Raw genomic sequence first — 12,100 nt, 5'->3', positions numbered from 1 at the left:
ATAACTAAAGTTTCTCTCATGTATTTACTCCTCCAACCATGAGTGGCTCAAGCCCCTGGTGCCTCTCTGAGCATGTGGCTCTCAGGCCAGGGGATGGGGTCCCTGAGTCATGGCATCCAGAAGAACAGGTAGTCTGGCTTTCTCAGGATGTTGTATCTTATCTGCAATAAAAGCAGTGCGTTTCCAAGCATCGTACTGAAACTACAGGGAAGGGAGACTCTGGAAAGCGTCCAGTGGATGAGGGTTGATACCTGGAATGGAATTGTACCGTGCCTGTTGTTACTGCTTAACAGGTATAAAAACCCCTGGGGTTTTCCTTTTTTGTTTTGTTTTGTTTATGGATTTATTGCAGCGGTAGAACAATTGGGTATAAGGGTTCTCAAGGTCCACTTCTGACCTGTGCGTTGTTTAGAATTACGTTCTGCCGAATGAGACAGAAAAGCTCAAAGAAACAGAGCATCAAACAATATAGAAGTCTCTTTTCTCCCAAGTAAACAACATTTGGACATATCTAGTCTAGGACTGATGTGGCAGCTTCATGAACATCAGAACCCAGATCACTTCCTTCTGGTTGCTCGTTGGGTCATCCTTAACACATGGTGTCTACCTTGTGATCCAAGGTGGCTGCTCCAGCTCCAGCAATCATATGAATATTCCAGCCAGTGGAAAGAAGAAGAGGCAGAAAGGGTGCAAACCTCTGTCTTTAAATAACATTTCTGGGGCTTCCCTGGTGGCGCAGTGGTTGGGAGTCCGCCTGCCAATGCAGGGGACACGGGTTCGTGCCCCGGTCCGGGAAGATCCCACATGCCGCAGAGCGGCTGGGCCCGTGAGCCATGGCCGCTGAGCCTGCGCGTCCGGAGCCTGTGCTCCGCAACGGGAGAGGCCACAACAGTGAGAGGCCCACGTACCGCAAATAAATAAATAAATAAATAAATAAATAAATAAATAAATAAATAAATAATAACATTTCTTACACCCCAGTGGTAGAGCTTATTCACGTGACCATAGCTAGCTATAAGGGAGGCTGGGAAATGTCTTTATTTCAAATGTTTATAGGCCTAGCTAAAAATCAGGAGCACTATGGCAAAGAAGACAGGGAGCACAGATTTGGGGGAGTAGTTAGCAGTCTCTAGCGCACCATAATATTCTTCCATTCCACTGGGGAAGGATGGCCATGTACTTTCTGGCACTGTGTTCCAGGCAGCCTGGGCTTGCCCTCAGCTTGTTCTCATGTGTTATTCTTGACTCCCCATCACAAAACCAGAACTACTCTGAGAGCAAGATGCAGCTCCCAGAACATAGCCCTTACCCTGGCATCCAAGGCCCTTGGGCATTGGGTTTCCTCACCCGGCCACAACCCCCTGCAGCCTTCGCCCAGCGACTCCGAGCCCCCCGCTGCTCCATTTCTTGCTTAACCAGATTGTTGCCTCTGCCTGAATTCCTCCTCCCAGGCCTCCTCTGCCAGGGCGACTCCTATTCAACCCCGAAGACTCACCACGGAAATGTTGCCTCGTCATTGCAGCCTCACTGGGCCCCTCTGGGGAGAATCAGAATCCCTCTCTCCTGCCCTCCCTTGGGCTTCCGGAGCCTTCCGTCATCCCTCTATTTATAGCCTGTTCAAGTCAGGTGCCCCTGGACATGTTGCCTGGATGGAGGGAGGGGCCCCAGGCTGGGAGAGCAGGTTCTGTGACCTGCCTGGGGAAGGGCTGGGAGTTTCCAGGATGGCTCTTCTGGCCTGACGTCCCCCCTCATTCATCTGTCTATAGGGGAGACGGAGCTCCCACACCTGGAGCAGTCCCATCATGGTGCATGTGGGTGGTCGTGTGTCTCCCCAGCCTTGCCACTTGTCCTGGGGGCTGCACTGTGCTCATCTTCATCCCCCGAGGCCAGAGCCCAGCCCTGGGCCTGACACTGACCCCACCATTGCTGCCCTGAGTAACGGGGTGGGCTTAGATGTCTCCATGCTGGGGAGGGGGCTGACTCAGGCCTGCTCTGGGGGAGGGTTCTGGCTGGGATGCCCTGACTGGGTGAGAGGGCAGGAGCTGGCTGTAACTTTGGGGAGGCTAGGAGGCTCTCTCCCCAGACACTCGGCTTCCTTCCTGCTTTTCCTGGCTGATCCAGGCCACCCGCCCTGGGTGGTAGAGAAGCATCCATGCTTCAGAAAGCCAGACAGGGAGAGAAGGGCCCCGCAGCCCCACACTCTGCCACTGTCACCTCCCCTCACCCGGCCTAGCCCCTCCTGTCAGCTCTGCACCAACTGACACTGGATCCGTTGCTCAACACCCCTCCGCAGATGACAGGCTTCTCAGCCTATCTCCGAAGGCCTCTCCCCACCCCAGTTCCCCAGTCAGCAGCATCCTCATTACTCCCATACTCTGACAAACCTGAATTCTAAGCCAGAGTGACCTGGGGCTCCTGAGCCGGACGCACTCCCCCTCCGCTCCCACCTCCCACTTGCACACCCACTTTCTGTTAAAGAGGTTGACATCAGTGTCAAGGATATCCGCCAGCTGCCAGCTGAGTGCCTCCCCTGCCCTCTCACAAGCCTCCATGCCCGCCCCTGACTGCCCGGACCAAGGGACATTTTGGGGAAGGCTCAGCCCTTTTGTCACCACCAGGGCTCACAGGCCCAGCTGACAAGGACCTTCCTGCCTGCCCTGGGCCACCTGAAGGGCTGAGTCCAGTGCAAGTGCCCAGAGCCTCCCCTGAACCAGGACTGGGCTCCGGCATTTAGAACCAGACGAACCTGGCTGTATGGCCTCAAGCAAGTTACTAACCCTCTCTGAGCCTCTGACACTTGTAGCTGACCCCAATCTGGTACATGGGGCTCTCAAGGGACCCAAGGAAGGAACCAATGGGCCCTGTGGGTTTGAGACCCCTCTCTTTTCTCCCTCAGCCTTGGAAGGAGGCTCCTCCATAGGGGGTGGGTTGGGAGAGGGAGGGCCAGTGTGCCTTCTGACCTTTGCCCCAGGAGCTGGCAGCCCAGCCCCCCCAGCTCAGAGAGCACCCATTGGGCGGGGTGGGTGAGGGGGGAGATCACACGGGCTGAGGAAGAAGGGGCTGGTGCCAACCAGGAGAGGCAGTCTGGGGCGCCTCCTAGTGGACACCAGGGGAATGTCTACCTGGGCAGAGAACGCTCACGGGGCTTCTAGTCCAGCCGGGTAATGAACGGCTCTCAGCTTGGAGTCGGGGTCCAGTACTGACCCATCACTGTCAGCTCTGGCAAAGGTCACCTCTCCTCAGGGAACCTCAACTTCTTCATCCCTCAAACGGAGCTGATGATAACACTACCACTCCTGGGACCACAGCGAGGCTTCACCCGGGTGGCTTGACCACCCCTCCTTGCACACAGCAATGTTTCTCAAGGTCCAGAGAGGCAGGAGCTTGCCGAGGGCCACAGCGAGCTGGTGGCCAAGCCGGGGTGAGGAGCTGGGGGCTCAGACTCCTGGTCCAGTGCTCTTTCCACTCCTGGGTGCTGTTCAATGTGACCTTGGACTCTCCAGGCCTGTTAATTCCTCCGTGTGGCTCTGGGCGTTTTCAGATGTTTTAGTGCTATTAGCATGGCTGTCCCAGGAACAAGCTTATGACTGTGTCCAATTAACCTTCCTGCCAACCATTATGGGATGTGATATCTTTTCCAGCGCTGGGAGGGATATCTCTGTTCCCATCTCCTTCCCAAAAGACAGAAGCCTCACGTGAGCCCCAAGGCAGCTGTCATGTCCCTCCAGCTGGTGCCATGAGACCCCAAGCAAGGCTGACCTGCTCAGCCAGGCCCCAGGTGAGACTTTGCTTCTGCTGCAGAGGGAAACTGCGTGTGTCTGTTGTGGGGTCAGAGGAGAGGGGCCTCCCCAGGGGAGAAGGGAGATGTGGAAGGGGAGCCCCAGCCCCAGCCCCGGAGGACCAGTTTATTTGGTCTCTCATGAAAAGGGCCCTTCCTGAAACACATGCTCCTGAATTCCTCTACGGTGGGGCTTGGGGTGACCCTGGGGACACGGAGGGGACCAGAGGGAAACTGAGCCCAGCCTGGTGCTGTGCTTGCACAGCAGGATCTCATTTTTTACTTGGGTTGTGTGCTTATCTGGGGGTGGCTGGAGACTCCCCACACCCCACCCCCGGCTCCTTCATGCTGGTTCCATAATTCTGGGCCCCGAGAATCCCCTCTTTCATCCTGGGCAGGCCCTGGAGCCTCACTGAGAATCTGAAGGGGTTACGTTCATACACCTGTATGCGTTGTGGCACACCCAGCTTTTAAGAAACACCCACAGGTGGGGCTTCCCTGGTGGCGCAGAGGTTGAGAATCCGCCTGCCAATGCAGGGGACACGGGTTCGAGCCCTCGTCCGGGAAGAGCCCACATGCCACGGAGCAACTAAGCCCGTGCGCCACAACTACTGAGCCCACGTGCTGCAACTACTGAAGCCCACGCACCTAGAGCCCGTGCTCCACGACGAGAGAAGCCACCGCAATGAGAAGCCCGCGCACCGCAATGAAGAGTAGCCCCCGCTCGCGGCAACTAGAGAAAGCCCGCGTGCAGCAATGAAGACCCAACACAGCCCAAAATAAATAAATAAAATAAATAAATTTATTTAAAAAAAGAAACACCCACAGGTACACAGATTCACAGACAGGCAAAGACAGAGACTGCATGATCACATGACCCTGAAAAGACTCACACACACACACACAGCGTCCAAAGGATAGGGTCAGGCCCTTGGGAAGTGAGCTGAACTAGGGGTGTTAGTGGATGGTTGGGGCGCTGTGGCAGTTCCAAGCAAACAGAGGTGCGCCCCCTCCCAGGCAGAGCACCTTGCAGAGGGAGGCCCCCACGAGCGTGTGGAGCAGTGAGGACTCACTTAGGCCTGAAGCTGGTAAACTGATCCACGCTGGGCATCTGACGGCTCCAGGAGGCCAGGGTGGAGCCAGCCCTGGAAGCTCTCCCCCACCGGGTCCCAGTTGAACGGACTTTTACCTTCTCCCTGCTCAGCCCCTCACAGACCTCTTCCCCCCTCATCTTTCGCTGTTCTCCCAGCTCCCCCCTCCCCCAATCCCCTCCCCTCAGGTCCTTCCCCTCCTGGCTTTTGCCTAGCTGGCCCTTTACCCCGGTCCTTGACAAACACCAGCTTACCCTCCAAGGCCCAGCGCCGTGCCTCCTTCTCTGAGAAACTTTCCTGCCACCCCCTCCCTGAAGCAGGATTAATCTCTGCCTCCTGGTGCCCCAGGGGCCTTGCACAAACCTCTGCCATAGCTCCAAAGGCTTCCTGATGTAACGCTCCATGAACACACCTAACTCCTTGACTCTGCTGAGAGGGTTGTGCTTTTTTGTATTTTGTACTAAGGGCAACAGGAGGCCGTGCGACGGTTTTAATGGAGCTGAGTAGGATGGGATTTGTGATTTGGAAAGGTCATGGGGCAGCTGCCTGGCAGAAGGAGGCAGGGAGAGAGGGCCTATGGGACTTTTCATCATCAGAGTGGGTGGCCGAGGCGGGGGAGGTGGGCAGATTCGGGGGACGTTCAGGGTATAGCTTCCCTGCCACCAGGGATCCCCAAGACTGGCTGTGCACCCGATCCCTGGGGGAGAGTTAAAAAGTAGATTGCTAAACTCTACCTCAGCTATACCTAAACAGGATCTCAGGAGTCAGGAACAGAAGCAGTAATTTTTTTTTTAATTGTGGTAAAAAACAAGCTACATAAAATTTACCATCTTGACCATTTCTCAGGGTACCATTCAGCAGTGTTAAGTAAGTTCACGTTGTTGTGAAACAGATCTCCAGAACTTTTTTTATCTTACAGATCTGAAACTCAACATGCATTAAACAGCCCCCCGCCACCCCCTGGTGACCACCATTCCTCTTTCTGTTTCTTTGAATTTGACTACTTTAGATGCCTTATATAAGTAGAATCATGCAGTATTTGTCTTTTCGTGACTCAGACTCTGTATTTTTTCGAATCCCCAAGTAGCTCTGATCCAGGTGGTGTACGCCCCAGAGTTTGGAAACCACTGTCCACGTTAACCAAGCTGAAAGGGGCCCTCTCCCTGTCTCTTTGCTCTTAGGAGCAAATTCAGATCCTCGTGACCTCTGACCTTCAGGGGGTGTTCCCCTTGACCTCTGGGGAGAATTGTCTCTCAGACAGGGCCCTGTAGTCTACTAAAGTCAAACCAGATAATAACTCAGTGACCCACATTATTATTAATTTTCATGACCTATGTTTATATAATGTTTTGGATCCTGGCTCCTCGAGTCTGGTCCCAAACCAGCAGTGACGGCATGCTTGGGGGCCAGTGAGAAATACAGGGTCTCAGGCCCAGGTTTAAGGTGTACAGAGTGGGTCGGCTGGGGGCTGGGGGAGGGAGGGGTAGTCGAGAGGCTGCGGAGGTGGCCCAGGCTGAAATGGGCTTGGTTTGTCTCTTCCACCCCACAGCCACAGTCTTGAACTTGAATAAATTCCCCACACCAGGCTTAGCCCCTCAGTCACCTGCCTCACGGTCAGCTCTCCAGGGCCTCGACTACAAATTCCTGGGGCTTGGCCTCCATGTGGGACATAGTCTGTCTCCTTCGCAGCCCAGCTGTGGAATGATGCCCTGGGCCTCTTCTTTCCCTGGCCTGGCCTGACACTGACTCTTCCAGCAGGCCACCAGCTCTTGTGACGTCCCAGCAATCCCATCTGGTCTTCACAATGACCCTGAGAGGTCATGGTCGTAATAATGGCTTACTGAACACTTACTAAGCCCCAGACACTGGGAAAAGGGCTCAGGCCTCCCAGGACTCCATGAGGTTGCCACAGGGATTATCTCTACTTGGCAGACAAGGAAACCGAGGCTCAGAAAGTTGAAGTGACTTGTGTAAATTCCCATCATTCAGAACTGCTAGAGTTGGGGTTTGAATTCCCATCAGTGTGTCACATCTGAGTTCTTAACAGGGATGCCTCTGTTCTTTCTGTCTTTTTACAGAAGGGGACTCTGAAATTCACTTCTGTAACTTGCCCAAGGTCATATGGCTGGTAAGTGCCAGATCTGGGACTTGAACTCAGGACCGTATACGCCCACGCCCTGAATTCTTCACTGATGGGCCTGCTTTCTTTACCCCAGTAGCATCTCCGAGTGCTGGTCTGTCCACCCCATTTCCAGCCGCATCAGACCCTTCCGCTTGGGTTGTCATGTCAACGATAACTGGCACCGGCGGATCAGGGTCCCTGGAGTCACAGCAGCAGCCCAGAATGCACGGGAGCTCAGCTCTGTGAGGAGAAATAGAAAGTGACACTTCCTGGCCTCACGGCTCTGTGCCTGGGCGGGGGAGCAGATCGTGCACCTGCGCACAGGAGGTGGCAAAGCGCAGCAGTTGTCAGAGGATCAGGAGGCGGAGGGAATGGAAGCTGACAGCTCACCCACCCCGGGCACCGCTGGGCACTCACCACAGCTGGGATGAAAGCTGGCGGGGCCGGGGCTGCAGAGCTCCTGCGATGGCCTGGGGCTACCCAGGCAGGAAGGGGCAGGGGCTTTCACAGGCTCCCCATAAAAATGGCAGGAGGGGGCTTCCCTGGTGGCGCAGTGGTTGAGAGTCCGCTTGCCGATGCAGGGGACGCGGGTTCGTGCCCCAGTCCGGGAGGATCCCACATGCCGCGGAGCGGCTGGGCCCGTGGGCCATGGCCGCTGAGACTGCGCGTCCAGAGCCTGTGCTCCACAACGGGAGAGGCCACAAGAGTGAGAGGCCCGTGTACCGCAAAAATAAATAAATAAATAAATAAATTTTTAAAAAGGAGCTTTTTAAAAAAAAAAAAGAAAAAAAATGGCAGGAGGGCTAGGGGCTACAAGCACGGATTCAAACAGCAGGTGACCCCTCACAACTAGCTGTGCAACTGCAGGCAAGTTGCTTAACCTCTCTGGGTCTCAATGCCTCATGTATCAAATGTGGACGGTAATACTACCTCTGGCACTGCTAAGAGCCTTAGGAGTATCAGCATATATAAAATGCCTAGCAACCAGTAAACATCATCATCCAGGTTGACCAAGTAAAAGAGAGGCAATTTACACCTGGGTGCTGTGGGGGACAGATGAATTATAAATAGGAGAAGCAAGTAGTACCTGGCATACAGCAAGCTTTTTATCAGTAATAGGTATTATTATTAGGAGCAGAGCAGGCTACATAATTCGCAGAACCCAGTACAAAAGAACATGTGGGGCCTCTGTTAAAAAATGATTAAGAATTTCAAGAGGGTGACAGCAGACCATTAAACCAAGCTTGGGGCCCTGAGCCACTGCACAGGTTAGACACCCGTGAAGCTGGCCCTGATCAGGAGATAGGACACCCAGGTCCTTACAGTGGCTCAGCGGTCTTTCTTCGGGAAGGTCGTCCATCTGCTCAATGCTGGAGCTGGATGGGGGCTTCCCTGACTCTGCCTTCCATGGTCTCCGGATTATTCCTGGAGACCCCCTTGTGACCGGGAGCTCCTGACAGCTCCCTCTCATTTAGCCCAGGCCCAGATTCACTTGTCCTGCATGAGAGGAGGGCCTTGGGGCTGCCCTGGGCTTTGAACCCTTCCTGACAGCCCCAGAGTCTTTGGGTGTTAGGGCCCTTTGAGATCATCCCTGTGCCCACCCCAAGACAGGCAGGCACCTGCCCAAGGACACACAGGGCCGAGTGGCAGGATGAGGACCCGGCCGCTGACTGTCAGCCTGGGAGTTCTTTCTCAGGGAATCAGCTCAGACACAACGGGGGGGCCCCAGGGCTGTGGTGGGAAAAGGGTGTGCCGGGGAAGTACATTCTTCCGTGGGGGAGGAGGGAGTTTCAGGATGGGGGAGTTTCTGTCCTCTTGGCTTCTCTGTGTTTTCCGCAATGGCACAAACTCCTTTTGTAATACCAGGAAAAAAATAAAACATAAGTGAACCTGCAGTTAAAGAAAAGCACAGCGTTCTCATAGGAACCAAGAAGACAAGCCCTTGATGCAAAGTATATTCAGAGGGAAGAAAATTAAAAAAAAAAAAAAAGCGAGACAGTTAGATTAGAGCAACTGATCTTCTTGTAATAGATCCTCAACGCTCACCCCCTCTGGTGTGAGGGGCTAAGACATCTTGGCCAGTCTCTGAGATTCCGGATGGGGGCCCGTCCCGTGTGTGTGTGTGTGTGTGTGTGTGTGTGTGTGTGACTGAGTATATAGTGTGCTGTGTGTGTAAGTGACTGAGTGTGTGAGGTGGGGGACAGTTGGTCCCTCCAGAAGCCAGGCGTGAGGTGCCCCAGGGGAGATGAGGGAGGCAGATGGTCCCGGAAAGCACACAGGCTCTGGAGCTAGGCCCAGTAGAGCCAGAATCCAGACCCATCTATGACTCTGGCACTTCATTTCTCTGAGCTGCAGTTTCCTCATTTATAAAATGGAGAAAATGACGTCTGCTTCACAGGCTGGCAGCTGCGGGGATTAAAGAAAATGAGCTGTCACAAGGAGTTAGCGCATAGTAGGTGTTCAACCACCATGAACACCCCCCCTCCCAACAGTGACCCCTCCCTCTTACACTGACATTGTGCTGGACAGTTTCAGAAGCTGATCCTCACCGTCATCTGTGATCTGACCCCAGGAGGGATCAAGGGGTACGGGTGGCATCCTGGAGGCCAGGGCATGGCAGCCCAAGCGGGTCGCCATCTAGCCTGTGCTCAGCGGGGCGGACCCTTCTCCCAAGTTAGCCAAGGCTAGCGGAACCCTTGGAAGGACCCTAGAGGAGCCATTGTGCGGAGCGTGGAGACCCCTAGTGGCCTCATGGGGGGATTGCAGTCTCCTTGTGAAACCCGCCAGGAATGTGGCAGCTCTGTCCAGGAACTATCCTCTGTGGCAATATTTCTTGAGTCCTTCTTAAGTGTCAAGGCTTGTGCTAGCTGTTGTGGAAGCAAAGAGGAGAGAAGCTCACCACCCCCAGAGAAGCAGAAGCTTCCTCCCCCCCTTGTACTCCCACATCCATCCACAAAGAAGAGAACGCGGGGGTCAGTCGGAGACCTGGGGCAAGACACCCCTCTCCCACAAAGCACCTGGAATGAGCAAGGTTTTTAAATTATTATGATTATTAAACGTATAAAAGGGCAAATGCATTGGGTTAGGGGTTATGCTCCCTTGCTTTTCTCAGAGCACGCTGGAAACTGCTAGATACTTGCATAAAACAAGTGCTTATGCATATGGCATCCATCTGATCCCTGTGATCTACTAGCCTGTGGATGAGAAAACCGGCACTCAGGGAGGCTTAGGTAATTAAGTAAGAGTTGGGATTTGAACCCAGGTCTACCTGGCTCCAGAGCCCATGCTCTTATGCAAGAGGTAATATGTCTGCCAAGTGAAGCAGCCTGTGACTTGTCAAGAAAATGGACTCACCTCTCTGGGTATCAGAGCCCTCCTCGGACAGGCCAGATGTTTCACTTTGTTTGTTTTGTCGTTGTGGTTTTTATTTTTAAAGCTGTGAATTTTTTTTTTTTTTTTTTTAATTTATAGCTGTGTTGGGTCTTCGTTTCTGTGCGAGGGCTTTCTCTAGTTGCGGCAAGTGGGGGCCACTCCTCATCGCGGTGCGTGGGCCTCTCACTATCGCGGCCTCTCTTGTTGCGGAGCACAGGCTCCAGACGCGCAGGCTCAGTAATTGTGGCTCACGGGGGCTAGTTGCTCCGCGGCATGTGGGATCTTCCCAGACCAGGGCTCGAACTCGTGTCCCCTGCATTGGCAGGCAGATTCTCAACCATTGCACCACCAGGGAAGCCCTGTCGTTGTTGTTTTTCAAGCTCATATGGACACCTGTTCCGAGTCCCGGCTGTGCGTGGGATTCACTGGATTTCCTTGGTCTGGGTGCATCCAGGGCATTGGGATTATAAAGCTTCCCAGGTGATTCTAAGGTGCAAGGAGGACTGGGGAGGGCCTTGCTGGCCATGATACAGAGATTAAACTTTATTTTGCTTGGTATTAAGCCTGTGGGGTTCCCTCCAGCTCCCTGTGCCCAGTTCTACTCAATTGCCTTTTATTATTTATTTATTAGAGAAAATTCCTCCTTCTCAAGTGTACAGTTCACTGGGTTTTAGCATGTTCACAAGATTGTGCAAGCGTTCCATATCAGATTGCAGGAAGTTTTCATCACTCGATAAAGAAACCCTGTACCTATTAGCAAACCCTCCCCGTCAGCTCTCCCTGGCAATCACTAATCTACCTTCTGTCTCTACAGATTTGCCTCTTCTGAACATTTTATGTAAATGGAATCATACAGTATGTGCCTTTATGTGTTCAGCTTCTTTCATTTACCTTTATAGCTTCAAGGTTCATCCTCCTTGTAACGTGTACCAGTTCCTTTTTATTGCTGAATAATACTCCATCGTATGGCTAGATCACATTTAAAAAATCCATTCATCAGTTAACAGATGGTTTTAAGGCTCTGATGTTCTCTTTGCCAGGAGAGGTGACTTGATATACCCAGGTGGAGGGGCCAAGAGAGGAAAAAGGGAGCCAGGACACTGCCTCTCATGCCTGCATGAAGGAAAACCCAGAGGGGCAGAGATGTGAAAATCAACCCTCAGAAGCTCCAAGGGGGCACAGTGGAACAGAACCTGAGCAGCCATGAGAGGTGGGTCATACCTTGTCCCCCACTTCCTTCCACAAAGATAACCAGGGACCCAGGCAAAGCTGTATCCACAAAGCTGCATCATTGCCACATAGCTGAACAGTGAAAAACAGAAATAACCTGGGTGTCCAACAATAGGGAACTTGTTCAGTAAGCGGTGCTGCTTCTATCCAAGGGGATACCATGCAGTCAAAAATGATGCAGCTATCAGCTCACTTTTATTATAGTGCCAAGCCCTCCTTGTGCATTTCACATGTGCTGACTCACTCAATCCTCAGGGCAACCCCATAAGGTAGGTGCTCTTAGGATCCCTGTTTTAAATGTGGGGATGGAAGTAGAGAACAGTTAGGTAACTTGCCCAATGCTGTGGAGCTAGAAAGCGGTAGGGCTAAGATTTGAACCAGGGTCCGCTTGCTTAATATCTCAGCTCTACCACCTCTCCGAGGGTAGAAAAAAATATTTGCCAACAAGAGAAACCGTTCACAAAATATTGATTCAGTGAATAAATCAGATTATGGAATAGGATGCAG

The sequence above is a fragment of the Hyperoodon ampullatus genome (assembly GCF_949752795.1).
Source record: "Hyperoodon ampullatus genome assembly, chromosome: 7".
Classification (NCBI taxonomy): Eukaryota; Metazoa; Chordata; class Mammalia; order Artiodactyla; family Ziphiidae; genus Hyperoodon; species Hyperoodon ampullatus.
Note: the sequence above shows the minus strand (reverse complement) of the source record.